We start from the raw sequence: 9,341 nt of genomic DNA, 5'->3' as shown, positions 1-9,341 counted from the left end.
GCCAGAGATATTAGGGCCAGGGATATTAGGGCCAGGGATATTAGGGCCAGGGTTATTAGGGCCAGGGTTATTAAGGCCAAGGATATTAGGGCCAGGGATATTAGGGCCAGGGATATTAGGGCCAGGGATATTAGGGCCAGGGATATTAGGGCCAGGGATATTGGGGCCAGGGATATTAGGGCCAGGGATTTTAGGGCAAGGGATATTAGGGCCAGGGATATTAGGGCCAGGGATATTAGTGCCAGGGATATTAGGGCCAGGGATATTAGGTCCTGGGATATTAGGGCCAGGGATATTAGGTCCAGGGATATTAGTGCCAGGGATATTAGGGCCATGGATATTAGGGCCAGGGATATTAGGGCCAGGGATATTAGGTCCAGGGATATTAGGGCCAGGGATATTAGGGCCAGGGATATTAGGGCCAGGGATATTAGGGCCAGGGATATTAGGTCCACGGATATTACGGCCAGAGATATTAGGGCGAGGGATATTAGGGCCAGGGATATTAGGGCCAGGGATATTAGGGTCAGGGATATTAGGGCCAGGGATATTAGGGCCAGGGATATTTGGGCCAGGGATATTAGGGCCACGGATATTAGGGCCAGGGATATTAGGGCCAGGGAAATTAGGGCCAGAGATATTAGGGCCAGGGATATTAGGGCCAGGGATATTACGGTCAGGGATATTAGGGCCAGGGATATAATATCCAGGGATATTAGGGCCAGGCATATTATGGCCAGGGATATTAGGGCCAGGGATATTAGGGCCAGGGATATTAGGGCCAGAGATATTATGGCCAGCAATATTAGGGCCAGGGATATTAGGGCCAGGGATATTAGGGCCAGGGATATTAGGGCCAGAAATATTAGGGCCAGGGATATTAGGGCCAGGGATATTAGGGCCAGGGATATTAGGGCCAGGGATATTAGGTCCACGGATATTACGGCCAGGGATATTAGGGCCAGGGATATTAGGGCCAGAGATATTAGGGCCAGGGATATTAGGGCCAGGGATATTAGGGCCAGGGTTATTAGGGCCAGGGTTATTAAGGCCAGGGATATTAGGGCCAGGGATATTAGGTCCAGGGATATTAGGGCCAGGGATATTAGGGCCAGGGATATTAAGGCCAGGGATATTAGGGCCAGGGATATTAGGTCCACGGATATTACGGCCAGAGATATTAGGGCGAGGGATATTAGGTCCAGGGATATTAGGGCCAGGGATATTAGGGTCAGGGATATTAGGGCCAGGGATATTAGGGCCAGGGATATTTGGGCCAGGGATATTAGGGCCACGGATATTAGGGCCAGGGATATTAGGGCCAGGAAAATTAGGGCCAGAGATATTAGGGCCAGGGATATTAGGGCCAGGGATATTACGGTCAGGGATATTAGGGCCAGGGATATAATGGCCAGGGATATTAGGGCCAGGCATATTATGGCCAGGGATATTAGGGCCAGGGATATTAGGGCCAGGGATATTAGGGCCAGGGATATTAGGGCCAGGGATATTAAGGCCAGGGATATTAGGGCCAGGGATATTAGGGCCAGGAATATTATGGCCAGCAATATTAGGGCCAGGGATATTAGGGCCAGGGATATTAGGGCCAGGGATATTAGGGCCAGAAATATTAGGGCCAGGGATATTAGGGCCAGGGATATTAGGGCCAGGGATATTAGGGCCAGGGATTTTAGGTCCACGGATATTACGGCCAGGGATATTAGGGCCAGGGATATTAGGGCCAGAGATAATAGGGCCAGGGATATTAGGGCCAGGGATATTAGGGCCAGGGTTATTAGGGCCAGGGTTATTAAGGCCAGGGATATTAGGGCCAGGGATATTAGGGCCAGGGATATTAGGGCCAGGGATATTAGGGCCAGGGACATTAGGGCCAGGGATATTAGGGCCAGGGATATTTGGGCCAGGGATATTAGGGCCAGGGATATTAGGGCCAGGGATTTTATTGTAAGGGATATTAGGGCCAGGGATATTAGGGCCAGGGATATTAGTGCCAGGGATATTAGGGCCAGGGATATTAGGTCCAGGGATATTAGGGCCAGGGATATTAGGTCCACTGATATTAGGGCCAGGGATATTAGGGCCATGGATATTAGGGCCAGGGATATTAGGGCCAGGGATATTAGGGCCAGGGATATTAGGTCCAGGGATATTAGGGCCAGGGATATTAGGGCCAGGGATATTAGGGCCAGGGATATTAGGGCCAGGGATATTAGGTCCACGGATATTACGGCCAGAGATATTAGGGCGAGGGATATTAGGGCCAGGGATATTAGGGCCAGGGATATTAGGGTCAGGGATATTAGGGCCATGGATATTAGGGCCAGGGATATTTGGGCCAGGGATATTAGGGCCACGGATATTAGGGCCAGGGATATTAGGGCCAGGGATATTAGGGCCAGAGATATTAGGGCCAGGGATATTAGGGCCAGGGATATTACGGTCAGGGATATTAGGGCCAGGGATATAATGGCCAGGGATATTAGGGCCAGGCATATTATGGCCAGGGATATTAGCGCCAGGGATATTAGGGCCAGGGATATTAGGGCCAGGGATATTAGGGCCAGGGATATTAAGGCCAGGGATATTAGGGCCAGGGATATTAGGGCCAGGGATATTAGGGCCAGGGATATTAGGGCCAGGGATATTAGGGCCAGAGATATTAGGGCCAGGGATATTAGGTCCAGGGATATTAGGGCCAGGGATATTAGGGCCAGGGATATTAGGGCCAGGGATATTAGGGCCAGGGATATTAGGGCCAGGGATATTAGGGCCAGGGATATTAGGGCCAGGGATATTAGGGCCAGGGATATTAGGGCCAGGGATATTAGGGCCAGGGATATTAGGCCCAGTGATATTAGGGCCAGGGATTTTAGGGCAAGGGATATTAGGGACAGGGATATTAGGGCCAGGGATATTAGGGCCAGGGATGTTAGGTCCACGGATATTAGGGCCAGGGATATTAGGGCCAGGGATATTAGGGCCAGGGATATTAGGGCCAGGGATATTAGGGCCAGGGTTATTAGGGCCAGGGATATTACGGTCAGGGATATTAGGGCCAGGGATATAATGGCTAGAGATATTAGGGCCAGGGATATTAGGGCCAGGGATATTAGGGCCAGGGATATTAGGGCCAGGGATATTAGGGTCAGGGATATTAGGGCCAGGGATATTAATGCCAGGGATATTAGGGCCAGGGATATTAGGGCCAGGGATATTATGGCCAGTGATATTAGGGCCAGGGATATTAGGGCCAGGGATATTAGGGCCAGGGATATTAGGGCCAGGGATATTAGGTCCAGGGATATTAGGGCCAGGGATATTAGGGCCAGTGATATTAGGGCCAGGGATATTTGGTCCAGGGATATTAGGGCCAGGGATATTACGGCCAGAGATATTAGGGCGAGGGATATTAGGGCCAGGGATATTAGGGCCAGGGATATTAGGGTCAGGGATATTAGGGCCATGGATATTAGGTCCAGGGATATTAGGGCCAGGGATATTAGGGCCAGGGATATTAGGGCCAGGGATATTAGGGCCAGGGATATTAGGGCCAGGGATATTAGGGCCAGGGATATTAGGGCCAGGGATATTAGGGCCAGGGATATTAGGGCCAGGGATATTAGGGCCAGGGATATTAGGCCCAGTGATATTAGTGCCAGGGATTTTAGGGCAAGGGATATTAGGGCCAGGGATATTAGGGCCAGGGATATTAGGGCCAGGGATGTTAGGTCCACGGATATTAGGGCCAGGGATATTAGGGCCAGGGATATTAGGGCCAGGGATATTAGGGCCAGGGATATTAGGGCCAGGGTTATTAGGGCCAGGGATATTAGGGCCAGGGATATTAGGGCCAGGGATATTAGGGCCAGGGATATTAGGGCCAGGGATATTAGGGCCAGGGATATTAGGGCCAGGGATATTAGGGCCAGGGATATTAGGGCCAGGGATATTAGGGCCAGGGATTTTAGGGCAAGGGATATTAGGGCCAGGGATATTAGGGCCAGGGATATTAGGGCCAGGGATATTAGGTCCAGGGATATTAGGGCCAGGGATATTAGGGCCAGGGATATTAGGACCTGGGATATCAGGGCCAGGAATATTAGGGCCAGGGATATTAGGGCCAGGGATATTAGGGCCAGGGATATTAGGGCCAGGGATATTAGGGCCAGGGATATTAGGGCCAGGGATATTAGGGCCAGGGATATTAGGGCCAGGGATATTAGGGCCAGGGATATTAGGGCCAGGGATATTAGGGCCAGGGATTTTAGGGCAAGGGATATTAGGGCCAGGGATATTAGGGCCAGGGATATTAGGTCCAGGGATATTAGGGCCAGGGATATTAGGGCCAGGGATATTAGGACCAGGGATATCAGGGCCAGGAATATTAGGGCCAGGGATATTAGGGCCAGGGATATTAGGGCCAGGGATATTAGGGCCAGGGATATTAGGGCCAGGGATATTAGGGCCAGGGATATTAGGGCCAGGGAGATTAGGGCCAGCATTATTAGGGACAGGGATATTAGTGCCAGGGATATTATGGCCAGGGATATTAGGCGCCAGGGATATTAGGGCAAGGGATATTATGGCCAGGGATATTAGGGCCAGGGATATTAAGGTCAGGGATATTAGGGCCAGGGATATTAGGGCCAGGGATATTTGGGCCAGGGATATTAGGGCCACGGATATTAGGGCCAGGGATATTAGGGCCAGGGATATTAGGGCCAGAGATATTAGGGCCAGGGATATTAGGGCCACGGATATTACGGTCAGGGATATTAGGGCCAGGGATATAATGGCTAGAGATATTAGGGAAAGGCATATTATGGCCAGGGATATTAGGGCCAGGGATATTAGGGCCAGGGATATTAGGGCCAGGGATATTAGGGCCAGGGATATTAATGCCAGGGATATTAGGGCCAGGGATATTAGGGCCAGGGATATTATGGCCAGTGATATTAGGGCCAGGGATATTAGGGCCAGGGATATTAGGGCCAGGGATATTAGGGCCAGGGATATTAGGTCCAGGGATATTAGGGCCAGGGATATTAGGGCCAGGGATATATGGGCCAAGGATATTAGGGCCAGGGATATTAGGTCCACGGATATTACGGCCAGAGATATTAGGGCGAGGGATATTAGGGCCAGGGATATTAGGGCCAGGGATATTAGGGTCAGGGATATTAGGGCCATGGATATTAGGGCCAGGGATATTTGGGCCAGGGATATTAGGGCCAGGGATATTAGGGCCAAGGATATTAGGGCCAGGGATATTAGGGCCAGGGATATTAGGGCCAGGGATATTAGGGCCAGGGATTTTAGGGCAAGGGATATTAGGGCCAGGGATATTAGGGCCAGGGATATAAGGGCCAGGGATATTAGGGCCAGGGATATTAGGACCAGGGATATCAGGGCCAGGAATATTAGGGCCAGGGATATTAGGGCCAGGGATATTAGGGCCAGGGATATTAGGGCCAGGGATATTAGGGCCAGGGATATTAGGGCCAGGGATATTAGGGCCAGGGATATTAGGGCCAGGGATATTAGGGCCAGGGATATTAGGGCCAGGGATTTTAGGGCAAGGGATATTAGGGCCAGGGATATTAGGGCCAGGGATATTAGGGCCAGGGATATTAGGTCCAGGGATATTAGGGCCAGGGATATTAGGGCCAGGGATATTAGGACCAGGGATATCAGGGCCAGGAATATTAGGGCCAGGGATATTAGGTCCAGGGATATTAGGGCCAGGGATATTAGGGCCAGGGATATTAGGGCCAGGGATATTAGGGCCAGGGATATTAGGGCCAGCATTATTAGGGACAGGGATATTAGTGCCAGGGATATTATGGCCAGGGATATTAGGCGCCAGGGATATTAGGGCAAGGGATATTAGGGCCAGGGATATTAGGGCCAGGGATATTAAGGTCAGGGATATTAGGGCCAGGGATATTAGGGCCAGGGATATTTGGGCCAGGGATATTAGGGCCACGGATATTAGGGCCAGGGATATTAGGGCCAGGGATATTAGGGCCAGAGATATTAGGGCCAGGGATATTAGGGCCACGGATATTACGGTCAGGGATATTAGGGCCAGGGATATAATGGCTAGAGATATTAGGGAAAGGCATATTATGGCCAGGGATATTAGGGCCAGGGATATTAGGGCCAGGGATATTAGGGCCAGGGATATTAGGGCCAGGGATATTAATGCCAGGGATATTAGGGCCAGGGATATTAGGGCCAGGGATATTATGGCCAGTGATATTAGGGCCAGGGATATTAGGGCCAGGGATATTAGGGCCAGGGATATTAGGGCCAGGGATATTAGGGCCAGGGATATTAGGGCAAGGGATATTAGGGCCAGGGATATTAGGTCCAGGGATATAAGGGCCAGGGATATTAGGGCCAGGGATATTAGGACCAGGGATATCAGGGCCAGGAATATTAGGGCCAGGGATATTAGGGCCAGGGATATTAGGGCCAGGGATATTAGGGCCAGGGATATTAGGGCCAGGGATATTAGGGCCAGGGATATTAGGGCCAGGGATATTAGGGCCAGGGATATTAGGGCCAGGGATATTAGGGCCAGGGATTTTAGGGCAAGGGATATTAGGGCCAGGGATATTAGGGCCAGGAATATTAGGGCCAGGGATATTAGGGCCAGGGATATTAGGGCCAGGGATATTAGGGCCAGGGATATTAGGGCCAGGGATATTAGGGCCAGGGATATTAGGGCCAGGGATATTAGGGCCAGGGATATTAGGGCCAGGGATATTAGGGCCAGGGATTTTAGGGCAAGGGATATTAGGGCCAGGGATATTAGGGCCAGGGATATTAGGGCCAGGGATATTAGGTCCAGGGATATTAGGGCCAGGGATATTAGGGCCAGGGATATTAGGACCAGGGATATCAGGGCCAGGAATATTAGGGCCAGGGATATTAGGTCCAGGGATATTAGGGCCAGGGATATTAGGGCCAGGGATATTAGGGCCAGGGATATTAGGGCCAGGGATATTAGGGCCAGCATTATTAGGGACAGGGATATTAGTGCCAGGGATATTATGGCCAGGGATATTAGGCGCCAGGGATATTAGGGCAAGGGATATTAGGGCCAGGGATATTAGGGCCAGGGATATTAAGGTCAGGGATATTAGGGCCAGGGATATTAGGGCCAGGGATATTTGGGCCAGGGATATTAGGGCCACGGATATTAGGGCCAGGGATATTAGGGCCAGGGATATTAGGGCCAGAGATATTAGGGCCAGGGATATTAGGGCCACGGATATTACGGTCAGGGATATTAGGGCCAGGGATATAATGGCTAGAGATATTAGGGAAAGGCATATTATGGCCAGGGATATTAGGGCCAGGGATATTAGGGCCAGGGATATTAGGGCCAGGGATATTAGGGCCAGGGATATTAATGCCAGGGATATTAGGGCCAGGGATATTAGGGCCAGGGATATTATGGCCAGTGATATTAGGGCCAGGGATATTAGGGCCAGGGATATTAGGGCCAGGGATATTAGGGCCAGGGATATTAGGGCCAGGGATATTAGGGCCAGGGATATTAGGGCCAGGGATATTAGGGCCAGGGATATTAGGGCCAGGGATATTAGGTCCACGGATATTACGGCCAGAGATATTAGGGCGAGGGATATTAGGGCCAGGGATATTAGGGCCAGGGATATTAGGGTCAGGGATATTAGGGCCATGGATATTAGGTCCAGGGATATTAGGGCCAGGGATATTAGGGCCAGGGATATTAGGGCCAGGGATATTAGGGCCAGGGATATTAGGGCCAGGGATATTAGGGCCAGGGATATTAGGGCCAGGGATATTAGGGCCAGGGATATTAGGGCCAGGGATATTAGGGCCAGGGATATTAGGGCCAGGGATATTAGGCCCAGTGATATTAGGGCCAGGGATTTTAGGGCAAGGGATATTAGGGCCAGGGATATTAGGGCCAGGGATATTAGGGCCAGGGATGTTAGGTCCACGGATATTAGGGCCAGGGATATTAGGGCCAGGGATATTAGGGCCAGGGATATTAGGGCCAGGGATATTAGGGCTAGGGATATTAGGGCCAGGGATATTAGGGCCAGGGATATTAGGGCCAGGGATATTAGGGCCAGGGATATTAGGGCCAGGGATATTAGGGTCAGGGATATTAGGGCCATGGATATTAGGGCCAGGGATATTTGGGCCAGGGATATTAGGGCCAGGGATATTAGGGCCAGGGATATTAGGGCCAGGGATATTAGGGCCAGGGATATTAGGGCCAGGGATATTAGGGCCAGGGATATTAGGGCCAGGGATTTTAGGGCAAGGGATATTAGGGCCAGGGATATTAGGGCCAGGGATATTAGGGCCACGGATATTAGGTCCAGGGATATTAGGGCCAGGGATATTAGGGCCAGGGATATTAGGACCAGGGATATCAGGGCCAGGAATATTAGGGCCAGGGATATTAGGGCCAGGGATATTAGGGCCAGGGATATTAGGGCCAGGGATATTAGGGCCAGGGATATTAGGGCCAGGGATATTAGGGCCAGGGATATTAGGGCCAGGGATATTAGGGCCAGGGATATTAGGGCCAGGGATTTTAGGGCAAGGGATATTAGGGCCAGGGATATTAGGGCCAGGGATATTAGGGCCAGGGATATTAGGTCCAGGGATATTAGGGCCAGGGATATTAGGGCCAGGGATATTAGGACCAGGGATATCAGGGCCAGGAATATTAGGGCCAGGGATATTAGGGCCAGGGATATTAGGGCCAGGGATATTAGGGCCAGGGATATTAGGGCCAGGGATATTAGGGCCAGGGATATTAGGGCCAGGGAGATTAGGGCCAGCATTATTAGGGACAGGGATATTAGTGCCAGGGATATTATGGCCAGGGATATTAGGCGCCAGGGATATTAGGGCAAGGGATATTAGGGCCAGGGATATTAGGGCCAGGGATATTAAGGTCAGGGATATTAGGGCCAGGGATATTAGGGCCAGGGATATTTGGGCCAGGGATATTAGGGCCACGGATATTAGGGCCAGGGATATTAGGGCCAGGGATATTAGGGCCAGAGATATTAGGGCCAGGGATATTAGGGCCACGGATATTACGGTCAGGGATATTAGGGCCAGGGATATAATGGCTAGAGATATTAGGGAAAGGCATATTATGGCCAGGGATATTAGGGCCAGGGATATTAGGGCCAGGGATATTAGGGCCAGGGATATTAGGGCCAGGGATATTAATGCCAGGGATATTATGGCCAGGGATATTAGGGCCAGGGATATTATGGCCAGTGATATTAGGGCCAGGG

The sequence above is a fragment of the Petromyzon marinus genome, unplaced genomic scaffold (genome assembly GCF_048934315.1).
Source record: "Petromyzon marinus isolate PM22_M1 ecotype Great Lakes invasive population unplaced genomic scaffold, UKy_Petmar_22M1.pri1.0 PM_G_Scaffold_87, whole genome shotgun sequence".
NCBI classification, from domain to species: Eukaryota; Metazoa; Chordata; class Hyperoartia; order Petromyzontiformes; family Petromyzontidae; genus Petromyzon; species Petromyzon marinus.
This window is presented reverse-complemented; position numbering follows the sequence as displayed.